Raw genomic sequence first — 18,374 nt, 5'->3', positions numbered from 1 at the left:
TGTAAGGATCCCGATCTGAAATGTCACCCATTCATGTTCTTCAGACATGGCAGCCTGACCTGCTGAGTTACTCCAACACTTTGTCATCTATATACTAAAACTCTCGTTTGTTTGTTTGTTCCTGAACTACAGCCAAAATGGTACATGATAGCGCGACAATTTTAGGCCCACTTTACTCACCGTCGCCCCTTTGGTGCTAATGGAAGAAGTTTCATTGAAATCGGTGTTATAGTTCTAAAGGTATTCACATTTCAAAGTTTAAATCTATCTCCTAGGGAGGGAGGGGAATGGAGGGGGAGGAGGGGGAAGTGGGGAAAGTGGGTGCTGCACCAATGCAGGAGAAGTTTGGGCCCAACGGGTCCACTTGGTTTAGTGTTTATTTAAGTAAGGCAGTGCACCAGTTCCATTACCTTTCTACTTCTGTTACTTCATTGTTTTTCATTGAACGATTGATCCTTTACATTGTGTTCAGTTGGCTTTTGCAACGGTATCAGTGCTTCTGGAGCCATTTATTTCCATCCAGTTTAATCAAATGTCATGAAGGCATTCTGATTTTACAATATTGTGAATGTGGGAAGTTTTGGTTTTGTTCCTTCTCACTTTATCTGTCCACTCTTGTGAGGTAGAGACTGTAAACAGTACTGATATATCAGAGAGAAGGGGATGTTACTCGGCTCATTGGTCCACAAGGAAAGTTTAAAATTTTAATTTTTATTCCTTCCCTGCAGCAGAAATTATTTTCTGCAACTGCTTTTCTCAAAATAAATAATCTGGCAGTTTTGCTTTGGACCAAGGCTCATGAATTGGTAAAAATAGAAGTGTGAGTAAGTAAAGCTGTAAAAAGAAAAAAAATAGTTGACATATTAATGTTCTTTCTTGAAGGAATAGTTGTAAAGCAGAGATGTTCCTTGGATAGATACATCATACCACTGTGCGCAAAATGGAAATTGAAAAATGGGCGAAGGTACAGAATTAAGGTTCGATCAATAAAATACTGCCAGGAACAATACTACTAACTGGAGAACTTCAGAAAAGAGAAGCTTTGCGCTTTGAGTTCATGAAGTGCCGTCGTGTGATGGACGCGTGGCTGTAAACGTGTGTTCCAGAGGAACCGCTTTACAGGGCTAGTCTTAGTCACGTGTGTGACCACAAATGTGAAAAATTGTGGAATACGTCTCTTCTAATTCTGAAAGCATTACAGGTATATTGTTTTGTACTGTATATATGACTTGTATGTCGAAGTTTAAAAGTGAAATTTTTATATGTTATGCTGGCAATGTTTGTTTAGGGTCAGAAGTCAAATATGACGGGTGACGTGTATGACCTCACATGGTCGGGTCGCTGTGACTTGAGGCAGCAGCACTGCTGGGCGAGGGTTATTTTATTCCCAATGAGGCTTTTTTGAAGTGGAGAATGCCCATTAAGAAAAAATGTTGCTGGGGAAACCTGAGGACCATTTTATAGAGTAATGTGATAATGAAGAGATCATTTGTTTGGCATTGGTGGACGGCCTTGGGGGGGGGGGGGGTGACTTCCTCAGCTGTGAAGAATCATGAGATTACATCTTCAGCATTCACCTGAGATGAATTGAATTAAATAAATTTAATGAGCCAAGTATGTATACATACAAGGAATTTGCCTTGGTGCTTTGCTCGCAAGTAATAACATGATGTACAGTAGACAATTAAAAATAAAGCATTACAATTTAAACATGTGAAGAATGAAATAAAATACCAGAGCAAAAGGAAGCTACAGACTTTCTGGCTGTTGAGTAGAGCTACTGCTCGTGGGGAAAAAAAAGCTGTTTTTATGTCTGGCTGTGGTGGCTCTGACAATCCGGAGTCGCCTTCCAGAGGGAAGTGCTTCAAAGAGTTTGTGGCCAGGGCGAGAGGGGTCAGAGATGATATTACCCGCTTACTTCCTGGCCCTTGCAGTGTACAGTACGTCAATGCGGGGAAGGTTGCAGCCAACAACCTTCTTGGCTGATCGAACGATGCGCTGCAGCCTCCGAATGTCATGCTTGGTGGCTGAGCCAAACCAGACCAAGATGGAGAAGGTGAGGACAGACTATGATGGCAGTATAAAACTGGACCATCATTGCCTGTGGCAGATTGTGCCTTTTTGTGGACTAATGTTTAAAAGTGACATTAAACCAAGAACCTGCCTTGGTTTACTAGTACATTTTAAGTATTATTCCACGTTGCTAGTGTCACTAAAAATGGGACCTTCTGATTCGAGAAAGAGTCGACTATTGAACCACAGCTGACCCCTTTGCCAATGAATTTAATGTTGAATCTTTGACTTATTTCTAATACATTTTAGCTGTTACCACCCTGTTCTTTTCCCCATTGCAAGCAAGGTGTGGCTCAGTTATTTTTTCCATTTTGGAAATAATATTAGGACAATCATCAAAAAATATCCAGGTCTCTCAGCACGTGAGAACATATCTGCATAGAATATAGAATAGTACTGCACAGGAAAGATCCTTCATCCCATGTCTGTGCCAAACTTGATGCCATGATAGTGTAATCTTATCTGCCTGAACATAGAAAAATAGGTGCAGGAGTTGGCCATTCGGCCCTTCGAGCCAGCACCGGCATTCAATCATGGCTGATCATCTAAAATCAGTACCCCTGCTTTTTCCCCATATCTCTTGATTCCTTTAGCCCCATGAACTAAATCTACAGTACATTCAGAAAGTATTCAGACCCCTTCATTTTTTCCACATTTTGTTACAGCCTTATTTTAAAATGGATTAAAAATTTTTTTTTTATCATCAATCTACACACAATAATCTAATAACAAAGCAAAAACAGGTGTTTAGAAATTTTTGCAAAGTAATAAAAAAATAACTGAAATATCACATTTACATAAGTATTCAATCCCTATACCCAGTACTTTGTTGAGGTACCTTTGGCAGCGATTACACCAAGTCTTCGGATAATTCCTTCATCTTCATGGCTTGATTTTTGCTCTGACATGCACTGTCAACTGTGGCACCTTATATAGACAGATGTGTGGCTTCCAAATCATGTCCAATCAATTTAATTTACCACTGGTGGACTCCAATCAAGTTGTAGAAACATCTCAAGGATAATCAATGGAACAGGATGAACCTAAGCTCAATTTTGAGTGTCATAGCAAAGGGTCTGAATACTTATGCAAATGTGATATTTCAGTTATTTCTTTTTCATTACTTTGCAAAAATTTCTAAACACCTGTTTTTGCTTCTTCATTCTGGGGTATTGAGTATAGATTGATGATTAAAAAAAAGATTTAAACCATTTTAAAATAAGGCTGTAACGTAACAAAATGTGGAAATAGTGAAGGGGTCTGAATACTTTCTGAATGCACTGTAACTCTCTCTTGAACATAATCCATATACCTGTATTGTCTGCATGTCCACATGCTTATTTAAAAGCACACGCTGGAATATTTGAGCACCTTTCAACTGTATTAGCACTTGAATCTATGTTCTATGCAGATATGTTCTTGTGCTGAGAGACCTGGATATTATTTGATGATTGTCCTAATATTATTTCCCCCATCTACAATGACAGACTAAGCATCAGTACTTTAGCTCAATTATGACACCACTATTGATCCATCCAACACCACTGCAATTTGCTATGATGGTTCAGAGGTGTGTGAACAATTCTGCTTGTGGAGGAAGTGAAGGAATTGGATTGCTAATTATGGAATTGGATTGCTAATTATGGAATTGGATTGCTAATTATGGAATTGGATACTTTAGATAAAAGATTCTCTCTATTGTCATTGCATTTCCAAAATGGAAATACTGGTCTTGCTTGGAATGGGAAAGGAACTGGGTGGTTGGTATACATACCAGACATTGACAGAAGTAGCTGGTGCAGACTTGATTGTTCCAAGTGGAAGTTTATCCATACAAAGATGCTTTGAACCAAAATTATCAAGAGTGGTGCTTTTCCCAATAAAGAAATACTATTACTTTTAAGAGTGCATGAATTGTCTTTGAACACCTTATTTGAAATTGGCTGAAATTTGAATTTAAGATCAAATAATTCTCTGAACTCTTTGATCAATGTTTTGATTTTTTCTCCATTTATACAGTGCAATGGTCAATTCACTTTCTGCTTGGCTCCAAGGTGCATAAATTGGCTGTTTGGACTTGATTAAATTCAAGCTTACACTTTCTGTCTCCGTTGTGACTTGGTTTAGTTTAGTTTAAACGGAAGATAGACACAAAGTTTAGTTTAGAGATATAGCGTGGAAACAGGCCCTTCGGCCCACCGAGTCCATGCCGACCAGCGATCCCCGCACATCAACAATATCCTGCACACACTAGGGACCATTTACACATACACCAAGCCAGCTTTCAAGAGAGAGCTAGATAGAGCTCTTAAGGATAGCGGTCAGGGGGTATGGGGAGAAGGCAGGAATGGGGTACTGATTGAGAATGATCAGCCATGATCACATTGAATGGTGGTGCTGGCTCGAAGGGCCGAATGGCCTACTCCTGCACCTATTGTCTAATTAACCTACAAACCTGTACGTCTTTGGAGTTGGAAGGAACCCGAAGATTTTGGAGAAAACCCACACGTACAAACTCTGTACAGACAACACCCGTAGTTGGGATCGAACTTGGGTCTCCGGCGCTGTAAGCCAGCAACTCTACCACTGTGCCATTACAGTTATTTACAGTTGTTGATTTGGTATTGTTGCTTCCCAATCAAAAATGATGTGTCCCTTGCTCAGATTTGAAATGACATATAACTGATGGCACAGAAGCAGGTCATTCAACCCAGCTGTGGTGGGATCCAAGTTCATTCTATCCTTTTGCCTCCCCATCTCATTCCATCAATGCATTCTTACTTTCTCTGTCACTTCTTTCAACGGTATTCCTTCAAATTCATTTTTTATCGTAAATCCTTCCAGTGAGGGTGAGTTGCAGATCCTCGCTGCTCTCTGGGTCAAGATTTTTTCAGCAATCCCAATTAGATTTAGTAGTTAATTCAAATACTAAAGTATCAATGCAGTTGGGTTAAATTGTCAAGTCAAGTCAAATGAAAGTGCCAACGCCTGCGGATTGTGCTAAACTACAAAACAGAATAGAGAAAAAAAAAATTTAACACAAAAAATAAATTAATACAGTAAATTAAATTAGTCCCATGTGATATGAGAGTTAACAGTCCTGTTAACAGAGTTAAATTGTAACTGTAAATGCAAACACAGATTAAGAAAAAAGTTGGTCTTGAGCTTGAATTACTTTGGCCTTCCAATCTAAAACTACGATACACTGGAATTTTCATTCAGATTTATTCATTAGTTGGTAGTGGTGGATTAGTAATCAAGTACCATAATCTGAAATTAAAACATCCTATTGACTTTACCAGTAATGGATATTTGTCATATGCTGGTTCTATTTCCATTGATAACATTCATTTGTATTATACCTGGTTTAAACATCACTTTAAGAACTGTTTCCTTAAAATTATTTTTATGTAACAAAAGATATTTTGCAGACAAAAATGTTTGTTAAGCTCTATTTACGTTATTTTAATTTGGGGATATTATGCAGAAACAGGCCCTTCGGCCCATCAAGTCCGCACCAATGTGTTTCAGCCCTACAATTCACTGCAGGTGCCTTATACATTCCAATTTCTGGTCTTGATTCAGTATTGGCTGTGTTTCAGTTGCCCCGACTCTCTTAACCCACTCCCTATCTCTCTCCCTTCACGACTACCTTTAATCTAAAAGTTCCTCTGGCTCTATCAATTGCTGCCCTATTGTTGTTATTTGAAATGCCTTGAATTTAACAATGGCAAAATCTCTACAAAGGTTAAAATTGCTATTCCTCCAGGGTTTTTTTTTACCTTGTTTTTCCTCTGTAAAAAAAAAGGTTTTTAGACGCTCCGCAGTTCTGGTGTGGGAAAAAATACTTTAGCCTGTACCGTATACATTAAAGATTTAGATTATGAGGTTCAGGGCACATTTCAAAATGTGTATATGCTACCACCTGTAAGAATACCATGGAAGGAAAAATGTTGTGATAAATTTTGAGAAATATACATGCTTACATAAAGGTGGTCATATGGCAAAGAATAGACAAGAGGTACTAGAGTGACTCAGCGGATCAGGCAGCTTCTCTGGAGAACGTGGTGACATTTTGGGTCTGGACCCTTCTTCAGACTGCTGGGGGTGGGGGGAGAGGAGAAAGCTGGAAGAGAGGAGGTACGGGACCAAGCCTGGCGAGAGTCGGGTGGTGATAGGTGAGGGGTATTATTTTGAAAGGCGACTGGTTGGACATAGGCCAGATATGAAAAGATAAAAGATATGAGATAAGGATAGAAGAGATGAGAACTGAAGCTAGAGGGGGGATATAGATGAAAGGAGGAGGATTGGTTACAAGTCCAGGTGGGGCACAGTGAAGAGAGTGGGGGAGGTGGGTTTTTCAAGTTAGTTACCTAAAGTTGGAGAAATCAATATTCATATCATTAGTCTGTAAAGTACCTAAGCAGAATAAGGCCGGTTTGTGTGTGGCCTTACCCAGGACAGAAAGGTCAGAATGGGAAGGGGAGTTAAAATGGTTAGCAATTAGATCCAGCAGGCCTGGTGGACCGAATGCAAATGTTCAGTAGAATGGTTGCCAAGTCTTCGCTTGGTGTTGCTGTTACAAAGGAGGTCACATCAGGAGCATCGGATTAGGTTAGAGGAGGTGCACACGAACCTCTGTCTTACCTGGAAGGATTGCTGGCATCCCTGGATGTGTGTTGGGTCAGGTGTTACATCTCCTTTGGTTGCAGAGTACCTGGGGAGGGGGTGTTTTGGGTGGGAAGGGACGAGTGGATTTAGTAGTTGCGGAGGGAGTAGTCTCAGTGGAAGTTTGAAAGATGTGTCTCGTGGAGGTGTCACATTCGAGGTGGCAGTAAGGTCGGGGAATGATATCGGATGCAGAGGCTGGTGGGGTGAAAGCTGAGGGCATTGGGAACTTTATCCTTGTTCCCTCAGTGGGGAGGGGGAGCGAAAGCACAACTATGGAACACAAGATGCGGGTGAGGGGTCCATCTATGAGAGCAGGTGGGAAGCCACGTGTTAAAGAAAGAGAACATCTCAGGGTGAAAGATGAGATGCTTCCAAGATGAGGCTCATCTTGGAAGCAGATAAGGCAGTGACTGAAATTAACAGTCGGATAAGAAGCAGGGTGGAACGATGTGTAGTTCATCTAATGTAGGAGTCTAGTTTACTTTAGATTTGTTTAGAGATATAGCGTGGAAACAGACCCTTTGGCCCACCGAATTTATGCTGACCAATGATCACCCGTTCACTAGATCTATCCTACACATTCGGGCCAATTTACAGTTAACCAACAAATCTGCACGTCTTTGGAATGTGAGGGGAAACTGGAGCACCAGGAGAAAACTAAAGTGGTCACAGGAGAAGGTACAAACTCTGTACAGACAGCACCCGTAGTCAGGATTGAACCCGGGTCTCTGGCGCTTTAAGACAGCAACTCTATCACGTCACCCTTAGAGTCATCCCTGAAAATGGCAGGTTTGTTGTAGACGTCAGTTGATAATCTATCACCTGCGAAGGAAACAGATAGTCCAAGTTAAATTGAGGCCAGGGTGAAAATTAGTGGTAAAGTTAATGAAATCAATGAATCCCATGGATTTGTAAACAATTACCAATTTATTTAAAAAAATAAGTTGTTTATGATGGAGGACAATACTTAAGGCACATTTATTGAAGGTATGTTTTGTGCGGTTCGGGGGGAAATGGTGTGTAGTCTTTCGTGCTGGAGTGTTGGAGTACAAAAATATAGGCTTTGTTGAGTACTGATTCTAAGTACTCCTCATAGGTTTGGTCTATGCACCTGAGGAAGAATATACCCAGGTAATTGAAGCAGTACAGTTTCACTACATTGAACAAGATGTCCCAGGAGAGTTTTAACAAGGTTGGGCAGTATTTAGTAGAGCATAGAATGCGAGGTGTTCTCTGAAACATCATGATTCTCAGAAGAAGGGTCTCGACCCGAAACGTCACCCATTCCTTCTCTCCAGAGATACTGCCTGCCCCGCTGAGTTGCTCCAGCTTTTTGTGTCTATCTTCGGTTTAAACCAGCATCTGCAGTTCCTTGTCACATGATTCTCAGAGGAATTGACGGAGTTGATGTGGGGCTTGCTTTCTCCAGCAACAGACCAGGATTGTCTCAAGATTAAGAGTCAACCATTGATCAAGAAGATGAAGGAAAAATGTCTTTATGAAGTGGGTTATAAATCTGTTTATTACTCTATGTATCACAGAGGATTGTGGATGTTCATTGCTTCAGCAGGTTTTTTGACATTTTGGTAAAGCGAACCAATAGGGTTTGGGTCGAAGGACTGGGGCCATCAATTAAGCTGCAGTACATAATGTCAGAGCTGACTTCGGTATAGTGTGACCCTGCTACTGTCTAAATATTTTGGCAGTTGCAAGCAAGGAAGTAAAGAGTGAATTATTTTATACTTTATGCTGGCGATCGAAGATTGACATCAGATGATCTAATGCCACTTCAAACCTGTTCACAGAACTTTTCAAATGTTCAAACTTTTGTTTCTCTGTAGACAAATTTATGACGTGGGGGTGGTGGGGGGGAGAATGGTGACACAATGTGCATAGCAAATGCTTCAACATTCTTTAGACTTTTAAACTTTAGAGATACTGTGCAGAATTAATCTACAAACCTGTACGTCTTTGGAGTGTGGGAGGAAACTGGAGCAGCCAAGAAAACCTACGCGGTCACAGGGAGAATATGCAAACTCTAGACTGCACCCATAGTCAGGATCGAACCGGGCCTCTGACGCTGTAAGTCAGCATCTCTACCACTATGCCGCCCTCTATTGAATTTTGCCATTGCAGGTAACTTGAAGTGTATTTGTCACAGAACATGGCCAGTTCTGTTGTAGGTTGTCCAGATGTTATATTAACTTCCTGAACCTCCCGGCATTTCACAATGTTATACGCGTTTCTTTGTTTTCTCCCTCTTGAATTTCCAGAATCCGCCTGCCATTCTTCAAATTATGATCATTAAAATTCCTGTAAAAAGCTGATAATTTGTCACCTTTCGCAAGTATGCAAGTTTAATAATAAGAAAGATGCAGAGGATGCAATACAAACACAAAGTCATTATAAGCACAAAACCTTCATGGAAAGGTCATTAAATATTACATTGGTTTCTCTTTCTGTGTCTGCTTAGCAGCCCAAGCAATTTTTATTTTAGTTTATGAAGCAAACTAGAGTCATAGTGATTTGGGTGCTTTAAATCTGATTTGTTGTGAAGGTTATTATTCTAGATAATGTGGGGGAAAATGTGAAAATAACCTATTTAATATTTTCAAACAGTTTGTTTAGTGAGCACTATGAATGCGTCAATGTTTAATAGAGGAAATGTTGCATCACATTATTCCTCTGGTGGTTTTGTGGAGTAGATTGATTTATAGCAGTTTTTATTTGGTATTTCTGCGTACTTGCAATTACATATAAATCACAACAACAGTTATGCCTAATCCTCCTAAAACTAATTCGCATTACCCCATCAAACTGTTTTTATACCTCCCTCCCTTTCACACACTTTAAGTCTACCTCAAGAAGGTTAACGGTTCAGAATAGCAAAATAGTATTTTAACAACTTTCAGTTCTATGGCACAGATGGGGATATGTAATGGGTCATAATGAACACTGATTTGACTGATGCTTTGGGTCAAATTGGGTGATAACACAAAATAAATGAACTTGTTATGAGCATTCATATTTATTTTTGCATTGCAATTGACAGGCATGTGAATTTGCTGCGTTTCTGCGAATTTCCGCGTTTTTAAGATCCACTTTCCGCGCTTTTTGCATGGTTTCCGCGTTTTTCACTTTGCCAAATAAACGAAGAAATCGGATGGGAAAAAAAGAAAGAAAAAAAAGAAACGATGTATAGAATTGTATCTCCGACATCATCCGCCAACATTTCCGTCACCTACAACGGGACGCCACCACTGGCCATATCTTCCCATCCCCTCCCCTCTCTGCGTTCCACAGAGACCGTTCCCTCCGTAACTCCCTGGTCCACTCGTCCCTTCCTACCCAAACCACCCCATCCCCGGGCACTTTCCCCTGCAACCGCACGAGATGCAACACCTGTCCCTTTACCTCCCCCCTCAACTCCATCCAAGGACCCAAACAGTCTTTCCAGGTGAGACAAGGGTTCACCTGCACCTCCTCCAACCTCATCTATTGCATCCGTTGCGCTAGATGTCAACTTATTTACATCGGCAAAACCAAGCGCAGGCTCGGCGATCGCTTCGCTCAACACCTGCGCTCGGTCCGCATTAATCAAACTGATCTCCTGGTGGCCGAGCACTTCAACTCCCCCTCCCATTCCCAGTCTGACCTTTCTGTCATGGGCCTCCTCCAGTGCCATAGTGAGGCCCACCGGAAATTGGAGGAACAGCACCTCATATTTCGCCTGGGCAGCTTGCAGCCCAGTGGTATGAACATCGACTTCTCCAACTTTAGGTAGTTCCTTTGTCCCTCTCTTCCCCTCCTCCTTCCCAGATCTCCCTCTATCTTCCTGTCTCCACCTAAATCCTTCCTTTGTCCCGCCCCCCTGACATCAGTCTGAAGAAGGGTCTCGACCCGAAACGCCACCCATTCCTTCTCTCCCGAGATGCTGCCTAACCTGCTGAGTTACTCCAGCATTTTGTGAATAAATACCTTTGATTTGTACCAGCATCTGCAGTTATTTTCTTATAGATTTGTAATGATCATTAGATTCCGCTAGAGGCCGCTAGGGGTTCCGTGAGAAATCCCCCCCCCCTCCCCCGCGCCCTGGAAATCTCCCTGGAAATGTGACACCTAGACTGGGCAAGGCAGTCAAAGTCAATCTCGACCTCATCGGGAATTCCACGACCAACTTGTCAATTTGGCCGCTAGGGGTTCCGTGAGAAATCCCCCGCGCCGTGCAAGTCTACCGGAAAATATGGCACCTAGGCTGGGCAAGGCAGCCAATCATGACCTCATCGGAGCTTCCACGGCCGATCGGTGGGTTGAATTTGCAACCTGCAGCCAGGGCTCTGGAACTCCAGCCCAGCTGAAGCCAGCACGCGTATCCCCACAGCCGACTTCCTTAGCCGGCTTTGCCCCCCCCCCAGCAGCCTAGTGGACCGTTCCGGTACCGATGTACCCCTATCGGAGGCCGTGACCTCCTTTAGTCTGGTAAAATGGATAAACCATTCTCTGATTTTCTGGAACCAAGAATGCCAGAAAATCAGTGGTGGAACTGTAATGAGTAAACATTAAATTTAAGTGCAAGATTATATAACTAAATTAATTAAGAAAGGGTTAAAATATAAAACACAGCAGAAAAGCCAATTACCACCTTTTTGGGCTGATTATCAATTAATGTGCAAATTTACTTCAAAATGTTATTATTTTGTAATGTCTGTTTTTACTTTGAAATGCACTGAAAGAGGCTTGAAACGGGTAATTTTGTGTGTACATTTTTGACCCCCGTTGTATGCCTCGTGCAAGTGCTCGGATCTTTTCCTCTTTTGTTTTTGACCTCACTCACATGCCTGAATTGACAAAGTATAATTTGAGCTATAGTAGTAACAAGGAACTGCGGGTTTTGGTTTACCAAAGAAAGATTTAAAATGCTGGAGTAACTGAGCATCTCTGGAGAATATGGATGTGTGACGTTTCAGTACACGGCTGGCAACAGATGACCTCAGACGAGGGGGGTTCCCTGATAGGCAGATTGTTCGATAAAGGCTAGAGATGGAAACAGGTTCTGAGTCAAAAAGGAATACATAATTTCGAACTGTGAAGCGAGTTGAAGGACATGGTGTGAGTTTGGGGAGGGAGGAGAGAGAGAGAGAGAGAGAGAAACCAGTGCAAGGTCTTCCATGGTTCAGGGGAAGGGAGCGGTGGGGGGAGGGGAAGGGAGGGAATTAAGTGTGCTATTTGTAGAAGTTACCTAAAATTGGAGAATTCAATGATCATACCGTTGGGTTGCAAGCTACGTGCTGGCGTGTTGTTCCTCCATTTTGTGTGCGTTCTCACTCTAGCAATGGAGGAGGCTCAGGACAGAAAAGTCAAGAGGGGACTGGCTAGGCGAGTTAAAATGGTTAGCAACCAGGAGATCCCGCAGGCCTAGGCAGACCGAGCATAGGTGTTGAGCGAAGCGGTCACCGAGTCTATGCTTGGTCTTGCCCATGTATAAAGACCAACGGGAACGCACGGTGCAGTAGATGAGGTGCACGTGAACCTCTTTCTCATGGGGAAGGACTGCCAGGGTCCCTGAATGGTGGCTAGGGAGGAGGTCTAAGGACAGGTGTTGCATCTCCTGTGATTGCAGGGGAAAGTACCCAGGATGGGGTGGTTTGGGTGGGAAGGGATGAGTGAATCAAGGAATTGCGAAGGGAGCGATCTCTGCGGATGGTGTAAAGGGCTGGAGATAGGAAGATGTGACTAGTGGGAAAAAAAGAAAATGTTCCTTTTGGGCTCACACCCTTTTCTATCTCTGGCCTTTGTCCAGCAGTATGCCTATCAGGGAACTCTCTCACCGGACGGAGGTCATCTGTTGCAACTATGATTTGTCCGGCCCCTTCTCTCATCTAGCTTTCTTTTCTGCTTCCCCTGAAGAAGCGTCATGACCCAAAACGTCCCCTATCCATGTTCTCCAGAAGTGCTACCTGGTCCACTGTGTTACTCCGGCATTTTGTGTTGTAGTTTATTGAAACTATCATTTACACATGGAAATGTGCAGTATGTGAGAGGGCCATTCGGCTCTTTGGATGAACATTCTTTTCGGTACCATTACCCACCATGCATTTGTCACTATTCATGCAAGTTGTCTCTCCAATTCTACATTGTTTGACAAGTAATAATTGTAACTATTTGTATCCCCTTACAAATAGTTAATAGTTAAAGGGTTATGATGGGATAGAAACTTTGAGTGAGGGAAATTAGATATTACTCTTCTCTTTTGGGTATGGTTTTGCTTCCAATGCATCTGTTGGAAACTCTTGTGCTGTGGAAACCAAATAATGTTTCAAATATTGATCTCATAGGAGTTTGATCTCTCACAGCAATAATTTAATGAATTATTAAACCACATTTTTTGAGGCAGCATTGCCACTTAGGTGCTATTATTTACCATAGCTGCCTTTAATCAGTGTTTTTCACAAGTGAGCATATTTTAAATGGCATTGAACCAATTTAAAATGGGAAACAAACAATTGCATCCTTATAGTCTCTCGAACATAATGGCGTGTCCTGTGTGGCTTCATTGACGAGGTATTCAATTGAACACTTCCCCGAGGCTATAATATATCTTTACTGCAAATAAGATTGCAGGTAATTGTAAGGCTTTTCAGCAGTTTGAACAACAGAACCAGCTTAGTTTGTTTGTTGGTATAAGCTTATCTCCCACTCAGCAGTTATTTTTCTTATTTTGGTTCAATTAAAGGTAGCCGCTCTTATGTTTCAGACGGTTCAGAGTGAGTGTTCAAAATGGTACCTGTCATTAATGAGCCTTTTTAAGATGAAGGCTTTTTTATTTCCCTTTTTCATAGTTTGGAGATTTTCAGCAAATTACTGTGCCCTTGTCTTAAACCACCTTATTTCTATTGCTGAGATGGGAGCCTTTGAGAACTCACTCGGTTGCACGTTTTCAATTGCAACTTTACTATAGAATCACCCAAGATCAGCACACAGTACAATGAGTTGTGATCGGAACACCCTGTTAAAAAAAAATGGTTGAAACTGACTCAGTAATGACTTTCAAAAAGGAATTTAGACGTATTTTAAAAATGTGAAATTTGAATGCAAAGGTAAGTGAATAGATGAAGAGCAAAAATATGAGGACGACTTACCAGGTGTTAGTCTTGAATCATTTGGCTTCACCAGTGGATATAGAAAGCATAAATCAATATCTAATTAGACTGATCAACTTTTCAAAACTATGGGTAACTGACAGCAATGGGTATTACTGGGATAAGATGGAGTCAGATTTATGGGTGGTGCTCATTCTGGCAATGTTCACACACCAGTTTTAAAACCTCGAGACCTGCGAGAGTTTGTTTAGCCTAAGTCACTATAATCTATCTCTCAAACTTCACCAGGAATCATTTTTAAAACAGTTGGGTGGACATTTTACACAATCATCTCTCAAAGCACTCCACCTATTTTTTGTCACATTATGATAATACAGTGAAATAAGTCTAATTTAAAGTCCAATTTCCAAGGGACAAAAGTCGCTCTCCTCCTTAGGCATTCCCACAGAATAGGGGAAGCCAAGATTCTCCTCCTCTGTAGTTTTGGTTATCTTTCAAGAGGCCAAGATGGGATCTGTAGACCCTGCCACAGATGGGACAGGAGTTACCTGACAGGCATTGTGGGTGGGATGGATGAGAGGTACTGTGCTGCTTCTGCTGTTTTCATTGGGTCATGTTCTCCTACCAAGATTGTGAGTCCCATTGCAAAATGTACCATCTCCGTTTCGGATGGTCTTTGGTCAGGAGGTAGTAAGGCAATTTTCCAAACGGGCATTGCAAACCTTCTTGAAGCATTTCCTCTGTCCTCCTGGAAATCTTTGTGTGACAAGGCTTGGCATCATGCGCCCATTTTTGATGTCTGACATGCGACCATAGCAACTGGCTGAGTGTCATTAAAGCTTTGATGCTGGGGACGTTTGGCTGGGAGAGGACACTGATGTTAATTTACTTATCCTGCAATGGATCTGGAGGATGTTGTAGAGACGGTTCCTCTCCAGTTCTTTGAAATGCCTGCCAAAGGTAATTTGTTGTCTCTGAAGGGTATAGGAATGCAGTGATTATTGCTACCCCATCAACCATGAGTTTTGGGTAGGGTTTGAGTTCTTAATCTTTGAACACTTTTTGTCAGACTGCCAAAGCCTGTGCAGGCACTCTCAAAGCTGTGGTGGGTTACATGTGATTTGCCAGTCTTTGTTGCGATTTGGTTCCTAAGATGTGGAAAGTGATCCAAGTTTTCCAGGATTTCATTGTGGGCAATGGATGGGGGTAGGGGCCAATGCTGTGCAAAGGAGGACCGTTGGGTAAAGGACCTTAGTTTTGCAGATGTTTAGATTAAGGCCTGGTCTCTGGCAGGCTTTATTAAATGAATTGTCAATGACCTGGAGCTTGACCTCCATATGTGCATGGAAGTGTCTACTGCAGACAACATCTCAGATTGATGTTGAGTGTAACCTTAGTTTCCGAGAGTGGGATGCTGTTTCATATTTGTTTTGTAGATTCCAGAAAAAAAGCTAAATTTTCAATAAGAAAGGGTAAGAAAGATGCTGGAGTGATGGCATGATCTTAAGTGACCTGCTTGCACATTGCATTGGATCTGTGGGGCTGGCAATTAGAAGCGTTTGAAAGGTATTTGATGCTGCACCATGAACTTTGTTTTGCGATTGTCTCACAGTGAAGGTCATTCCCATTTTGTATCTTGATGGCCATTTAGGGAACAGGTCTTTGGCCACTTGGAGAGGATAGTTGAGGAGGACCCATGTAATGACTTTCCCAAAGCAGTCAGCAGGTATATCTCTCTGGAGTGAATGCATTCAGATTTGTCTCCTTTCTTGATGTTGGCCTCAGATAAGACCGCTTGAAGATTATATGGTGGGCCTTCATCTTCGTAGATGTAAGAAATGACAGTGTAATTTTGTATCTGAAGTTTCTTTCTGCCAAGTTTCAATAAGAATGCTGTCTGGTCGAGAGGCCTTGTTCTTAAAATGACGTGTGGCTTTTTGAATTCCCCTTTGTTAGCAGTGCTGGCGAGATGGAAGTGATTGTGTGCTGTGGGTGGAATAGGGAATACTCAATGGTGGAGAGTCTATGTTGAGGAATTCTTCAAAGTTAAAAAAAAACTGTTCATAGTAAAAATCATGAAGATTGCATTTATTATGACTAACTGCACATTTTGAAATGGTACATTTGTTACAGCTTTAAGGTTTTTTTTCATCTGAAGCATAGGCTCTGTTTCTCCCTGCATCGATGTTGCCAGGTCTGCTGGACTTCAGCTTTATTTCAGATTTTCATAGTCTACAGTTTTTCTTTATTTTTATTTTAGCTGGAAGAGATTTGAAATACAGCTACTACTCATCATTGTATTTTTACACATTTCTTGCGGTAAAGTGAATATATAATATAGACTGAAGACTGAATAATCTGGGAAACACATGTCGTCGGGTTACGTAATGTTTGTGGAAGGAAAAACCGCGAACTTGGATGGTGGATGATCTTTGACAGAACTGGAACAAGTTAGAGACTTATCTTACAGCAACCAAATACAGAGCCAATAGCAAATATGATAGAGAGGGATTGATATTATGGAGGGGTTGCGGGAAATTGTTGATCTGAATTTGATTACATATTGTGAATGTCTTGTTCAGAACCCTCTTCCCTTTTTTCCAAGCTATCACGGTATCCTTGCCTCTCCTATCTCTAACACCCCATTAATCTATCTAAATATCTAGCTAGACTATTTCTCATGTCTCCGTGAATTTAATTCCTCAATCATTAACAACTGTGGCTTCAGGTGCCATGGCCCAAAGGACTAGAATTCTTTCCCTAAACTCTTCCATCTGTCTTTTAAAATTTCTATCTCTTTCACCAAGCTGTTATTCATCTTTCTTAATATCTCCTTAAGTGGTTTAGTGAATAATGTTTGTCTGATGACACTTCTGTGAAGCCCTTGGGATGTTTAGCTCAGTTAAAAGCAGTATATAATTGCAAGTTGTTATGTAAATGGTCACATCATAACCATTGCCATCACTTGCTGTTCGAGAAATTGAGAACAGCAGTTGCTAGGACATTGAACTCTGTGTTAACACAAAAGGCCATGATGTAAACTAATGATTTTGCACTAAGACTGCCAATTGATTCGCAATACTACCCTGTTGCTTTAGGCAAAAGAACATCATGGCTTTAATTCCAAACGTAAGAAAACTACAGCATTGTCATGGAGCTGCTGAACGCTGCACTATTTTACGATTCATGATGCAAATGCAAGTAAAAGATTGCATTGTAAGTAAATGCACCTAAAAAGAGCAATATTTGGATATTTTCAAAATTGTGCAAATAATTATTTCCTAAACAAAATGAGTTAAACTTGTAAATTGATACTGAACTATCCAACCAGAACCTGTAAACATGGCATTGGGGGTAGGGTGCTGACATAGATAGAAAATTGGTTGGCAGACAGGAAACAAAGAGTAGGGATTAACGGGTCCCTTTCAGAATGGCAGGCAGTGACAAGTGGGGTACCGCAAGGCTCGGTGCTGGGACCGCAGCTATTTACAATATACATTAATGACTTAGATGAATGGATTAAAAGTAACATTAGCAAATTTGAAGATGACACAAAGCTGGGTGGCAGTGTGAACTGTGAGGAGGATGCTATGAGGATGCAGGGTGACTTGGACAGGTTGTGTGAGTGGGCAGATGCATGGCAGATGCAGTTTAATGTGGATAAATGTGAGGATATCCACTTTGGTGGATAGAACAGGAAGGCAGATTATTATCTGAATGGTGTCAAGTTAGGAAATGGGGAAGTACAAAAAGATCTGGGTGTCCTTGTTCATCAGTCACTTAAAGTTAGCATGCAGGTACAGCAGGCAGTGAAGAAAGCTAATGGCATGTTGGCCTTTATGACAAGAGGAGTTGAGTATTGGAGCAAAGAGGTCCTTCTGCAGTTGTACAAGGCCTTAGTGAGACTGCACCTGGAGTACTATGCAGTTTTAGTCTCCAAATTTGAGGAAGGATATTCTTGCTATTAGGCTAATTCCTGGAATGGCGGGACTGTCGTATGTTGAAAGACTGGAGCGACTAGGCTTGTATACGCTGGAATTTAGAAGGATGAGAGGGGATCTTACTGAAACATATAAGATTATTAAGGGATTGGACACATTAGAGGCAGGAAACATGTTCCCAATGTTGGGGGAGTCCAGAACCAGGGGCCACAGTTTAAGAATAAGGGGTAGGCCATTTAGAATGGAGATGAGGAGAAACTTTTTCATTCAGAGAGTTGTAAATCTGTGGGATTCTCTGCCTCAGAAGGCAGTGGAGGCCAGTTATCTGGATGCTTTCAAGAGAGAGCTAGATAGAGCGCTTAAAGATAGCGGAGTCAGGGGGTATGGGGAGAAGGCAGGGACGGGGTACTGATTGTGAATGATCAGCCATGATCACATTGAATGGAGGTGCTGGCTCGAAGGGCCGAATGGCCTACTCCTGCACCTATTGTCTATTGTCTATTGTAAAGGAAGCTTTACCAATTTTATCAGCTGTGAATTTGGCTCTAGGATGCCTCTCTTATTTTCGGACATATCATGAGGTTGTTCC

At 41.6% G+C, this 18,374-nt stretch overlaps 1 protein-coding gene across 1 annotated transcript in view; it reads left to right on the top strand.

The window, feature by feature from the left end:
- Positions 1–18,374, top strand: part of prim2 (DNA primase subunit 2) — a 216,266-nt gene that overhangs the window by 12,295 nt on the left and 185,597 nt on the right. The window lies entirely within an intron of this gene.

Source organism: Rhinoraja longicauda, chromosome 5 (assembly GCF_053455715.1).
Source record: "Rhinoraja longicauda isolate Sanriku21f chromosome 5, sRhiLon1.1, whole genome shotgun sequence".
Classification (NCBI taxonomy): domain Eukaryota; kingdom Metazoa; phylum Chordata; class Chondrichthyes; order Rajiformes; family Arhynchobatidae; genus Rhinoraja; species Rhinoraja longicauda.
This window is presented reverse-complemented; position numbering and strand designations above follow the sequence as displayed.